We start from the raw sequence: 14728 nt of genomic DNA on the forward strand, positions 1-14728 counted from the left end.
ATCCTAAGGTTGAAACAGTGACACGTGGCACTTCCTACAAGTTCGCTCTTCTGAAAAGGTCTATAATCAGGTCATCTTGGGAGATTGTGCATAACTCTGCCTTGAAGAATCTAAATTCGATCAGACTGGTGGCATTGGAAAGAGGACATAGAGGGCTAGTGTAGGCCACAATTTCACAACTAGATGATCTGAAATTACAGAGATACATCAGAGGCAATATCGAGCTCCTACAAAGTGAAAAAAGGTGTGTAGATTTTTTTTTAATTTTTTTTTAAGCTTGATTTGAAAAATTAATTTGAAGGAATTCAAAGGGCATAGTAGAGCATTATTATTGGTAACTGATGCCCCAAGGAAAGAAAATGCAAACACCTAGTAAGCAACCTGAAAGCTCTAGCATGACTTATGAAGAAGAGGAAGAAATGCCACATGATATATCAAAATTACGAGACCAAGTGCAACAAATATCACTCGCACAAAAAGTAACAGAATCGAAGATGGATGGTTTAAAGAAAGATGTAGAAGCTAAGATGAATGATGTGGAAGCTAAGATGGACGATTTGAAGATAGGCATAACAGATTTGAAGACAGATTTGACAAATTTCTACAAGAAATACTTACTAATGGTGAAAGGGTAGTAAAGGAAACCCATGATGAGAACAAAATAAATGTTAATCATGATTTCATAGACTCTAATGTTGGATCGAAGACCCACCATATTCCAAAAATCGATATGAGGAAGTTTGATGGCAAGGATCCCGCAACATGGATATTACAGATGGAGCAATTTTTCAATCTCAATAATCTGCAAAACACACAAAAGGTACGTATTTCAACTTTATATTTGGAACCAAATCAATTTTTATGGTATCAATGGCTTTTCTCTCGTAAACAAATTATCACTTGGGCAATTTTTACGGAAGAATTGATAGCACATTATGAGGATACAAAAAGCAACACTTTTTTTAGCCAATTGATAAGTCTCAAACAAAAGGGTTCAATAATGGAGCACATTGAGGAGTTCCAAAAATTGAACATAAGTGTAAAAAATATTCCAGAGGAGCATAGAATTGATGTGTTCATAGGGACTTTAAAGGATAATATCCAACATGATGTTTGCCTTTGGGAACTTGATTCATTAGAGAAGGCATTCAGGTTAGCAAGAAAAATGGAAAGCAAAATTATGGCAACCAGGAAGCATACCACTCACAACTATAAAGATGGAAGTGTTGTTGCCCCTAGTATTCCACAACCTATAAGGTTGACACCACAATAATTAGAAGAAAAAAGAGCAAAAGGGCTTTGTTACAGTTGTGATAGCAAATACACTAAAGGTCATAAGTGTGCTGAGAAGAAATTATTCTACATAGATTGTGAAGAGGAAGAAGAAAAGGAGAAAGAAAGGTCAAAAGAAGAGGATATACTCCAGGAACAAAGCCTAAATAAAGAATAAATGAATCCGACCATATCTTGTAATGCATTGGCTAGAATTACCACTCCTCAAACCATCAAGATAGAAGGACAAATCAAGAAGAAAAAGGTAATAGTGTTGATTGATTCAGGAAGTACCCACAATTTTATTCATTGTAAGATAGCAAAAGAATTGAATTGCTTCCTATATCCAACACTAGAGTGTCAAGTGATGGTTGCAAATGGAGGAACAATAAATTGCTCTAGAAAGTGCCATAATATCAAGCTATCCATGGGAGAATATGTATTGACTAGCTCAATACTTTCCATTCCAATGGGAGGTGCTGATGTTGTACTAGGAGTCCAATGGCTACAATCCTTGGGTACAATAGCTTTTAATTTTCAATAACTTTTCATGATATTTTCTGCGGAAGGAAAGGAAATTGAATTAAGGAGTATTGCAGGGAAACCGGAAAAGATAATCAACTCTAACAGTATGACAAAGCTTCTAAAAAAGGAACAAAGAGGTGTAATTGCACAATTATGTTCGCTAGATGTTTCCAAATCAAAATCATCTATTTCTCTAGATCTCCAAAAAGTCTTGGACAATCATTCCAAGGTATTTGAGACTTCCAAAGGTCTCCTACCTATTCATGATCATGATCATGCTATTCATCTGATTCCAAGAAGTGTTCCTCCAAACATCAGGTCGTACAGATATCCCTATGCCCAAAAGAGTGAAATTGAATGTATGGTTGTAGAAATGCTAGAGGCTGGTATAATTCAACCTAGTCAAAGTTCTTTCTCTACTCCAGTAGTATTGGTGCACAAGAAGGATGGATCATGGCGCATGTGTCCGAATTATAGGGAGCTCAACAAGCTCACTATTAAAGATAAGTTTCCCATTCTTGTCATTGATGAATTACTGGATCAATTGCATGGATCAATTTACTTCACCAAGTTGGATCTTCATTCAGGATATCATCAAATCAGAATGAAGACTGAAGACATTCCGAAAACAACATTTAGAACTCATGAGGGTCATTATGAATTTTTGGTCATGCCTTTTGGCCTTACCAATGCACCTTCTACATTTCAAGGTTTGATGAATTCCATTTTCAAACCCTTCCTTAGAAAATTTGTGTTAGTATTTTTTGATGATATACTAATCTACAGCAAGTCTTGGAAGGATCATGTTGAACATGTTGACAAGGTGCTACAACTATTGGAGGAGAAACAATTATATGCAAAAAGATCCAAATGTTTCTTTGGAGTACAAGAGGTGGAATATCTGGGTGATATTGTATCTCATGAAGGAGTTAAGGTAGACCCTAGCAAAATTAAAGCCATTAAGGAATGGAAAATCCCCACATCCATAAAGCATCTGTGAGGATTTCTCGGGTTGACAGGGTATTATCGCAAGTTTGTTAAGAATTATGGGAGAATAGCAGCACCTCTAACAACATTATTGAAGAAAGATGCATTTTCATGGACTCCAGAAGCAACAAAAGCCTTCAAACATCTTAAAGAGGCAATGTGCCAAGCACCAGTCTTAGCTACACCGGACTTCACAAAAACCTTTATTGTGGAATGTGATGCTTCAGGAAATGGAATTGGTGCTATTTTAATGCAAGATGAAAGACCCATTGCTTCTAAAAGTCGTCCAATCAAGGGAAAGTTTTTACACAAAGCTATTTATGAGAAGGAAATGTTGGCAATACTACATGCACTTAAGAAATGGCGACCCTACCTAATGGGAAGACACTTCAAGGTAAAAACGGATCATGATAGCCTTAAATACTTTTTAGAACAAAGATTATCCTCTGAAGAGCAACAAAAGTGGGTCACAAAGATGTTGGGTTATGACTTTGAAATCATCTATAAAAAAGGGAAGCAAAATTTGGTGGCAGATGCACTCCCAAGAAAGGATGAGGATGTGGAAGCATTGTTGTGCGCCATTTCTATTATCCAACTAGATTGGATAAACGAAGCAAGGGAGGAATGGAAGAATGATGAAGAAGTGTGGGCACTTATTCGAAAGTTACAACAAGATTCCAGTACATCTAATACATTTAGCTGGAAAAATGATTCATTATGGTACAAAGATCGCTTATACCTCTGTAAGAATTCCCAACTCAAACAAAATATTCTTATGGAATTACACACTTCTCCTTTAGGAGGGCACTCAGGATTTTTAAAAACTTACCACAGGGTTAAGAAGGAATTTTTTTGGGATGGCCTTAAATCAGATATTCAAAATTTTGTGGCGGAATGTTTGGTTTGCCAACAAAATAAAGTTGAAACAATTAAGACCCCGGCTCTATTACAACCTTTATCCATTCCAAGCCAACATTGGGAGGAGGTTTCAATGGATTTTATCACAAGTTTACCCAAATCTGAGGGAAAGAGTGTCATCATGGTGTTAGTTGACAAACTTACAAAGTATGCACACTTTTGTGCATTATCACATCCATTTAAAGCCAATACAATTTCTACTACATTTATGGAAACAATTCAAAAGCTACATGGAAACCCAAGGATTATTGTAAGTGACATAGATCCCATTTTCACCGGAAATTTTTGGACATAATTATTTTCTTGTCTTGGTACTTAGTTAGCTCATAGTTCATCTTGTCATCCTCAATCTAATGGGCAAACTGAGATAGTAAACAAATGTTTGGAAGGATATCTTCGTTGCTTTGTATCTGATAAACAGACACAATGGGTCAAATGGTTGCCTTTGGCTGAATGGTGGTATAACACTTCCTTCCATACAGCAACAAAAATGAACCCATTTATGGCACTTTATGGATATCAGCCACCATTCATCACATCATATTTAAGAGAAAATTCTAAGGTTCAAGCAGTGGAACATCACATCGAGCATCAACAACAAGTCCTCCAACTCTTAAAGGATAACCTCGTGTTGGTGCAGAATAGAATGAAACAACAAGCATATCAACATCGCAGCGAAAGAAGTTTTGATGTAGGTGATTGGGAATTCCTACGACTACAACCATATCAACAAATGTCCCTCAAGCAAGCTAAGAAGGATAATAAATTATCACCAAAGTATCATGGTCCATACAAGGTGTTGCAAAAGATTAGTACTATGGCATACAAATTGGAGCTTCCTGCAGCTTCTCGAGTGCACCCAGTTTTCCATGTTTCATGTTTAAAGAAGGTTATAGGCGACAAGATCCCAGTTCAAACAATATTGCCAGAACTCGACGAGGAAGGAAAAATTATATTGGAACCAGAAGCAGTCACAAAAACAAAAACTCGACAGCTACGAAATCGATCAATTTCGGAGTATCTCATCAAGTGGAAGAACTTATCTGCTGAAGATTCCACATGGGAGGATGAGAATTTTATACACAAGCATCTAGAACTACTCAAGCGTTGAGGACAACATTTTTTTTAAGGAGAGGGGCATGTTAGGTCCTTATAATACTAGTGATTACCCCATTACTATTGTAGTTGTATCCCTTATTAATATTGTTGTGCCCCTATTGTCCCCATATTGTTATTACTGTGCCCCATAGAATCCCTCTATTGTTTTTTTTGTGCCCTTATATTATTATTGTTAGGTCAGCTGGGTTATATTGTGACTCCTTAGACTCCTATATATAGAAAGGAGGTTTTGTCATTTGAATCATCAAAGAATCATTCATTTGTGTAATGTAAAGGATGTTGCCCCCTCGAAGAGACTGAAGTCTAAGGCATTGATCTATCTTTTCTATCTTTTTGTGAGCTGGTTCCATAACACGGACGAATCGTAGCCTGCAAACAGGATTGGATTTGTGCCAAGATGCAAGCCTCAGAAGTTTATGAGAATTGAATGTGAACCCTAGAAGTTATATGTGAGAATTGTGCCAAGATGCAAGCCTCAGAAGTTTGCAGTGCACTGTGCCAAGATGCGAGCCTCAGAAGTTTGTTGTGACCTCTTTGGGGTTTGTCAACACGTCAACAAAGCATTTCATTGTAAAATTTGATTGGACCGGGCATGGACATGCCAAGTTGCGAGCCTCAGAAGTTTGTGAGAATTGAATGTGAGCCCTAGAAGTTATATGCGAGAACTGTGCCAAGATGCGAGCCTCATAAGTTTGCGGTGAACTGTGCAAAGATGCGAGCCAGTGAACTGTGCACTTTTTGAAATTAAAAAGTCATTTATTCATGCAACTGCATCAACCAATCTATCGTTTGATAGCACGACAGAAGGACCACTAGCCGCTGCGGAAATCTGACCGATTCGATCCTCCTTCCACTTGCCAATTGATAAGTCAGCATGCAATTTTGTGTTACAATCGTGGCGAAAGGAAGTGACTGTGCGGTTCTTCTCCTGTCTGATAGGGTTGTGTCAATTCCTCTGGCTAGGCAGGTGATATACAGGCATGTAATGTTTAATGAGTCTGAGTCCCAGCTCGTTGCAACAGCTCCCTGTGACGAGGAGCTTCGAAGGATATAACAATTAGAAGGTGTGGTTTAACTATATTCCTGGTGCTATGTACAAAAACGCTATGAGTTATAACAGACTTTTATATATAGGAGTTGTCATTAGTGTGACTTTTTGGACTTTCCGATGCGAGAATCTGGTGGAAAATTTTGAGGTGAAATCTTGATTTGTGTTATTTAAACTAGTTTTTTCACTGTATATATGGATTCAACACCCTGGAAAACCCCTAGAGCACTTTGATTGCACAGGATTACCCATCAAACTTGTGATTTCAAATAAATTCTTGCCGAATTTTAGAGAAATTTGACTAAAAAAACCTACCATAAAATCTTCCAAAAATTCGCACTAAAAACAATATATATATATATATATATATAAAACTTCATTACCTACCGTACAAAAGCTAATTCGAAACTATTGGAGGGGGAGAAGATATTGGGGGCAATTGAAGTTTGAAAAACTATAATCGTCCAAAATTTTAAATCATATGATTTATAGTCACGTCGGGTCGAGAGTTGGTAGGTCACTAAACATTTAAGCAGGCCCGATACATCTCAAGTGTACGCAAGTTTGGGGTTTCAGTTTTAATATATTGAGCTTTCATTAATTTTCGTTTGGGAAGAAAATGTGAGGTACTTGAACCCTCGTACCATTGTTGCCATGCTATGCATGAGGTAGAAGGGTAGGGTGCAAGGTAAAGGTAGTTAGGTTAGATTTTAATTTATATATTTTTTTAATTTTTATTCGTTATTTTATTTAATTTTGTTTGTTTTATATTACATTATATTTTAATTCATTTTATTTATTTATTTAATTAATGTGTTTTTATTTATGTTTTAATTATTATATTATATTTTTTTAATTTTTTTAATAATTTGTATTTTAATTATTAAATTATATAATTTATTTATTTTTAATTGATTTAATTTTAGTTTTAATTGTTTAATTTTATAATTGTTGTAATGATAATTATAACTTATGCTTATAAACAAATTGTCATTATTAATTTTGGATTAAAATTTTAAATATTTTATTTAATATAATAATAATCTTTTATAAGTTATAATGATTATTATAATAACAAATCTAATGCAGGGTAAATATAAAGATTCAAGAAGACCATAGGAATAAAAGGAGTTATAAGACGAGGGAAACATAAGGTGAAACCCACAAAGATAGCCAGTTTCTAAAAGGGTCAAATCAAGCACCAACAAGATATTAGGTGGAAAAGCCAACTCGGAAAAACCACCATTGATGTTGTCCAATGTCTTCTTATTAAACCTTTTTTTACATGTTACCCTAGCGAAAACTTCTACCAGTGCATAGGATCCTACCTACTAGAGGCTACCACCTCCTATTATTTTTCCAGCTACCACTGGAAGGAAGTCACCACTCAATTAAATTCTCCATCCACCACCAGAAGGATGCTACCACTCCCTTACTGAGGGCTTCAATACTCATACTTCTTGTGGACGCATTTCAGAATATTTCACATTGGATCCACCTGCAACAAATTCAAATGTTATAGGCCACATTTCATCCAATTTTCAAACTAGACCCACATATAACATTATACTCATTAAACTGAATACAAAACATCTACCAACGAATATCTCTCTATGATGCAACTCTCACCTCAATAATCAATCTGATGTAAAACCATTTATGATTCCATTTCAACATATCCGGTAACAAAAAAACCAACCTTTGCTCTCATCAATAACAAACCATTATGGGCATGAAAAAATATAGCATACACCGTGGTCGCATCAAAATCTCTACCCAAAATCCAATCTCAACACTTCTCATCAAGTTAGCATTAATCATCAACCCTCACAAGACCGATCTTCTCATGAACATCAATAATCAGCAACAACTATGAAAAAACCTCTCTCAACATAATACCATACTCAAAATTAATATATAAGTACACAACTCATTGCTCCACACAGTGCCAACAACATAAATACGCCTCTCTCTCTTTGCAACAAATACAATCTCTGCATACACAACAATCCTCTCATGACCTTGCCATAGAATCTGAATTAATACAATCATTAGAACAATGATCTCAATTACCAACTCTCTGCAACTCAATAAATTTGTCCTCATGCAATCCACCCTTATCCAACAACTCATCATATCATGATACGTTGCAAACTCCTAAGTACAATATCAACATCTAACTCAGCCAAAACTATGCCCTCTATAAGCCACAAACAAACTCTCTCTACAACATGAATACTTAAGCACTAAAACTTAAATGATAGATAACAACTAACTCAAATTCATTTAACTCAATACAACGGGTTCCTTATGAGAATCAACAACAAACTCCACAAAGCTTCTCAGGCAACAAAATTTCATAAGCACATCTAGCAACTATACCATACAAGCATATGTAGAAGTCTACTATAAATGACACAAGAAACAATATTTAAAACTCTTCCATATAAAGAATTAACCCGACAATACATCAGCTAGCTATGTAATACAAATAATCTCCAAGGGCGTGAACATGTCCTTTAGCTCTCTAACATTCACATCATAGAGCTACAGGTATCCACATTCTCTCATATCCATGAGAACAAGACATTTAGATGTGGTCTACTATTAGAGAAATTTCTTTCGGTAACATTGTTCTTTTTTTTAATACACGTTAATACTTCTTAGATCTGTATCCAAATCACACTATGCAAGAGATCCAACATGCAAGCATATCAAAAATTCAGTCATCTATCTCTAATATAAGTAGTATCTATAGGATGTGCACACACAATTATAGGAGTATGATCCTTTACCAACAGGAACTGCACACTACATGCTTTGACCATAAGGAGCATGCATGCATCGGCTTGATATGATTCTCATTGCCATGTGCTCTGTTATACTTCTATTAAGATTTGAACTTTACTAGCACCGATATTTATCACAAATATACTTACAAGGTCGATAGAACAATTTCATGGGTAGATCTATGCTTTAGATCTCACATAAGTGTCCAATCGAGTGCCAGATCATAAACAAGACAAATGCAAATATGTGTTGGTGTCAAAACAATTTCATCCTTCATTCACGTACTGCATTGACCTCAAATCAATCACATGCATTGGTCACATGTGTCAAAAAAATAAAAAATAAAAATAAAAATAAATGAAGAACGATTCCTCATATCACTACATCACTTTCAGATCACACATTAGATATCTCAATGGCATGCATTTCAAAACTATGATCCATCACCAAATGTGATTTTACCCAGATCGATCCGTAGAGAGTATATTCTTAAAATGCTTTGATCGATAACACCCAAGGGCACACACTGATGAGCATCATAAATAGGTAATTATATGGGCTCATTTTACCTCCTAACCTAGTCAAATCAGCCATTCTCTTAGCTTATTGTATGATTTTCTGATTATATTTATGCTTATAGAGTGAGTTGAGTTAGTTATTGTGCCATGTGGTCTAACATGTACTTAATGTAGATTATTGATGAGTTTCGAGGTCAAAGTTAAGGATCCAATGGACAAATGGTAGCAATAACTTGAAGTGGACAAAGGAGAGGACTTATAGGAGGGAATCCCCCTCATTTATTACTCCTCACTTCGAATTCCCCTTCATTCAGCTCAGAGTACAAACAGCCAAATCATGCACTAGAAGGCAGCCGAGGAAGTGGACGATGACTGATGATTATCTCAAGTTTTGGGAGCTAGGACTCCCTGATTTTAAGGAAGTTGTTGGTAGCTTCATTTGTATAAGTAGAGGGGCCTAGGGCCTCACTAGGGTTGGATTTTTGTTGGATTTTTGCTTATGTAAACTCTACTCCAACTTCGAGCTTATTAGTTTGTGATAGTTTCATGTAATCTTGCTATTGTTTTGATAATAAAGATGGAATCCTTTTTGAGCTAGCACTGAGTTACCTCAGAGGACTGAAGCTCTTGGGTTAGGGCCCAATCCAAGCAGCCAAGCTTCTCTTTACTTGTATATGTATGTTTTATTTCAGTTCGTAGTTTAAGTTGTTGTTAGATGTATTTCTTTTATGGTTAAGAATAGGTTTCTCTTGATGATTCAGTAGTTTGCTTCCATTTGTGCTTTCTATATCAGGTTAAACAATGATTAGCAAAGACCCAAAAGGCTAGCAACAGTGCCTTGGCCTCTCTTCCTCCCCCTGGGACCATGATTTGAGGCAAAGACTCTCTTGCTGCCCCATAAACATATATTTTCCTCATTCGTAGGACTTCTAGTGTTTGCAACTTTTTAGTAGGTTAATAGTCCAGTTTTGCTTTGCTTCAGATCTCCTTCATCATGCTCACTTCCTGATTTGCAATAGACTTCTTTCATGCTTTCCTTTCTTGCAGCATTTCTCAGCATTTCCTTTCATAGATCATAGTTTAGACTATTTTGATGCAAAATCTGTTTTTTCTAGATGTACTCATTTCATTGCTTGCTTAATCTTATTGGTTGACTGTCAATACCTTTGCAATAGATTTCTTCTAGCAGCAGGCTAGCTTATCACCCATCACATTCTCCATCTGATCCATGCCCTATAGGTCACCCAAACCTCACCTCAATTCTTCCTTAGTTTCCTGCATTTTCCCTAGAACTTATTCCTCTCTCCTTGAGCAAACCCAATCATCTTCCTCTCTCCTGGTGATTCATGGTAGACTTTAGGTTCCCTAACACCTCATTCCAACCTTCATCCACATTTTCCACCCACTCTCACACCCTCAAAATAGTGAAAACTTCTCTCGACCTCCTCCTGTAGTTGCCCTGTTTTCCTCTTGTAGATTTCCTGTGTCTTCCTATAGATTTTCCTGTAGGCTTTCTTTTGAAGGCTGAGTGTGGGAAAAGCCTCTATAAGGCCACCCGAGACCTCCTATGACCCATGCACACCATCCTACATCCTCTCAAGTCCAAAAACCACCCTCCAACACCACCTACACGCTGCCACATTCACACACAATAAATTACATGCATGTCAAATTCACATAAAAATACATAAAAATCTGAAAATATGTTTTTTGCTTATTTACTTCTAGAAATAACCTAGGTAGATGTTGTTTACCTCCTTGAGTAGGTAATGGCATTCCTTTCATGGTTGCAATAGTGCTTTCTGCAAAAGTAGAATTAGTTGGTTAATTAGGGTTCATTAGGTTTGCTTTACATTTTAGTCTTTCTCCTTTCTGCAGTTAGATTAGCATCTGTAGAGTAATCTTTCTCTCCTTTCATCACATATAGAGCTTCTTCTGGAATCCATAGAATTTGGCTTGAGCTCCTAGTGATCTTGTGCTGACTAACCAAGTGACAACCTGTAGTAAGAACTAGTACTTGTGCATATAGCACTGACGCTTCCAAGTTTGTTACGAATTACTGCGTTGATAAGAGTAAAGTAGGTAACCCAGGAGTTGCAACATTATTGTTGCAATACTGGTGCTCACCACACACATTGGCTAATTGTCCTATGAATTTATAGATTTGGCGAATAAACCAAGTCTTGCTAGCTTGAGAAATACTATGGGCAAAAACCTCCATTTCAACTTATGGTAATCAAGTTGACCTTGAAATGTAACCAAACTGGGCCCTACCATTTCACATTCACATAGATGCTTCGAACAAAGAGATAGGAGCAGCCTTAGGACAAATTGATGAAAAGTTATCTTATGCCATATACTTTATAGGCAAAAAACTTGTCAAAGGCAGAGTTAAACTATACAGTGACCGAGAAGGAACTCCTAGCTGTCGTGCACTCCTTAAACAAATTCAGACATTATATCACAGGCTATCAAACCTTTGTGCACACTGATCATGCTACAATTAGATATTTAATGAACAAACCAGATGTAAATGCTCGCATTATTATATGGTTGCTTTTACTGCAGCAGTTTGATTTGACCATTATTAATAAGCCTGGTAAAGAAAATGTTGTTGTTGACATTTTTTCTAGAGTAAGTTTGATTGCAGGTGAAGAAGGAATGGTGGATTACCAAATTCTAGATGAACATATGTTTGCCAGGGAAAATTTTAAGAACCCCCCCTAAATTTATAAATATAATAAATGGGCGAATCTCCATGGTATATAGGAAAAATGGAAGGCGATTTTATCAATAATATAATATGTATATATAATTTTTGGCGAATCTCTCACCAGGCATGGCGAATCTCAATTATAAAATCTTGTAAGATCTTGGCGAGTCTTTCACTAAATAATAAAACTTTGTAAAGTCCTAGTGAATCTTAGCATAGGCTACATGCTGGTTTAATTCCCCCATTTAAATAGGCTACATTCCAGGTGAATACCATGGGTCAATACCATGTGCCATTTTGGTGAATACCATGGGTCAATACCATGTGCCATTTTGGTGAATACCATGGGTCAATACCATGTGCCATTTTTATTTTTATTAATTCTAATATTAGGGTTAGTAATGGTTTTTTGCATGGTATTAATAACAATCTAGTGCATGGTATTTGTCCCATAGTATTTTGGCCATAGGTTTCACCTAAATATAACCCATTTTTTGAGTGTTCGTAAATATAAGGTGACTTATGGAGTAAATATAAAAAATGTTTTATTTGTTTACCATACCTCTCATTTATTTATATTTTTATTAATTTACCATACCTCTTTTACAAATATGGTATTTGGCCCATAGGATTCACTTATTTTTATTAATTTACCATACCTCTTTTACAAATATGGTATTTGGCCCATAGGATTCACTTAAATAAAACCTCTTTCTTGAGCCTTCATAAATAGAGTGAGGGTTATGGACTAAATATAAAAAGAGGTTTTATTTATTTACGATATGTCTAGTTTATTTATATTTTTATTTATTTACCATACCTTTTGAGTAAGTATAAAAATACGTTTTATTTATTTACCATACCTCCACTTTACTTATATTTTTATTTGTTTACACCCTTACATGTATATAAGGTGACTTATGGAGTAAATATAAAAAATGTTTTATTTATTTACCATACCTCTCATTTATTTATATTTTTATTAATTTACCATACCTCTTTTATAAATATGGTATTTGGCCCGTAGGATTCACTTAAATAAAACCTATTCTTGAAAATGGGCGAATGGATTCACTTAAATAAAACTTATTCTTGAAAATGGGCGAATGGAAGGTTGTAAGTCCTAATTTCAAGGGCTAAATTTACCTTTTTTACCCTCTCCCTTAAAATAAGGTGGGCTATTTGAGGTGATTTGTAAAAATGTACTATGATACAAAATATTCGCCCACTAAAAATTTAAAACCCCTTAATTTCGCCAAAGGGCAAACATTCGCCCCTAAAATTATCCTTGATGTTTGCTATCTCAGTACTCTCTCCATGGTTTGCTGATATAGAAAACTACTTGGTTTCAGCACAGTTCCCACCACACCTATCCTCAAAAGAGAGGAGCAAGATAGTAAGGAAAATCACCCCTTTCACCTGGATTGGGGGAAATCTCTTCAAAATTGGCCCAGATCAGATTTTGAGAAGATGTGTCAGGGAGGAGGAAGTCTTTGACATCCTCCTGACTTGTCATGACGGGCCTTGTGGAGGTCATTTTGCAACAAAAAGAACTACCTTCAAGATATTGCAAGCAGGCTACTACTGGCCCACTCTTCATCAAGATGTGAGGAGATATACCAACGCATGTGATCGGTGTCAGAGGATGGGGAAAATTACTCCAAAGGATGAGATTCCTATGCCACCTCAAGTGATGTTTGAGCCATTTGAGAAGTGGACCATGGAATTGTGGGTCCTATCAACCATCCTTCAAAGCAGAAACAACACATCATTGTGTGTATTGATTACTTGACAAAGTGGGTAGAGACAAAAGCAATCAAAGTAGTGATAGAGGAAAAAGTAGCTGAGTTTTTGAGAGAAAACATATTCTACAAGCTCGGGTATCCAAGAGAGTTGATCATAGATCAAGGCAGTCAGTTCACTTCCAATTTGATTGAATACCTATTACAACATCATAAAATCAAGCACAAGATTTCCACCCCTTACCATCCACAAGCCAATGGGCAGGTGGAGGTCACTAACAGAGCATTGGAAGGGATCCTGACCAAGGTAGTGAGCAGCAACAGAAAAGACTGGGCGGACAGATCAGTTGAGGGCACTTGGGCCTACAACACAACATGGAAGACCACCACAGAGTTCACACCCTATGAACTGGTCTATGGGAAGAAGGATTTTCTGTCAATAGAATTTGAGTTCAATACACTAAAGATGGCAATTCAGATGGACCTAGACCACAGCCATGCATAGAAGGAGAGATTACTTCAACTCAATGGATTGGATGAATACAGATTGTAAGCCCTTCTCCATACAGAGGTAGTTCAACTTCAGAGAAAGATATGGAATGCCAAAAATATCAAGGAGAAGTAATTCCAAGAGGGAGATTGGGCACTACTCTATGATTCAAGATACAAAGATTTCAAAGGCAAGCTGAGGAAAAGATGGCTGGGACCCTACACTGTGGAGAAATGCAATGACAATGGTTCAGTTCTGATCAAAACCATTGATGATGAAGCCATCCCCATGCTTGTCAATGGACATCGGTTGAAAGTTTACAAGAAACCCCTCTCCAAGCGAGAATTTATTGAAGATTTGAATAAAACAGTGATGGTAGTGGAGCATGTCTCAGCTTCCACTTCATCCACTCACTGAAGAAAAGAAATAAAAAATAAAAATAAGGACTCAAGTGAAAACCTCCATGAGGCACTTGAATCCCATCATTGGGTTGAAAACCTCTTCTGAGGCGGCCCAATGATGACAAAAAAAAAAGAGAGAAAAATAATATCCCTAGGTGAAAACCTCCCTTGGAGGCGCCTAGGGCAGGCAATTAGAGTAAAAACT

Source organism: Pinus tabuliformis, chromosome 1_1, assembly GCF_031772625.1.
Source record: "Pinus tabuliformis cultivar Carrire ecotype Pingquan chromosome 1_1, CPIR1, whole genome shotgun sequence".
Taxonomy (NCBI): Eukaryota; Viridiplantae; Streptophyta; class Pinopsida; order Pinales; family Pinaceae; genus Pinus; species Pinus tabuliformis.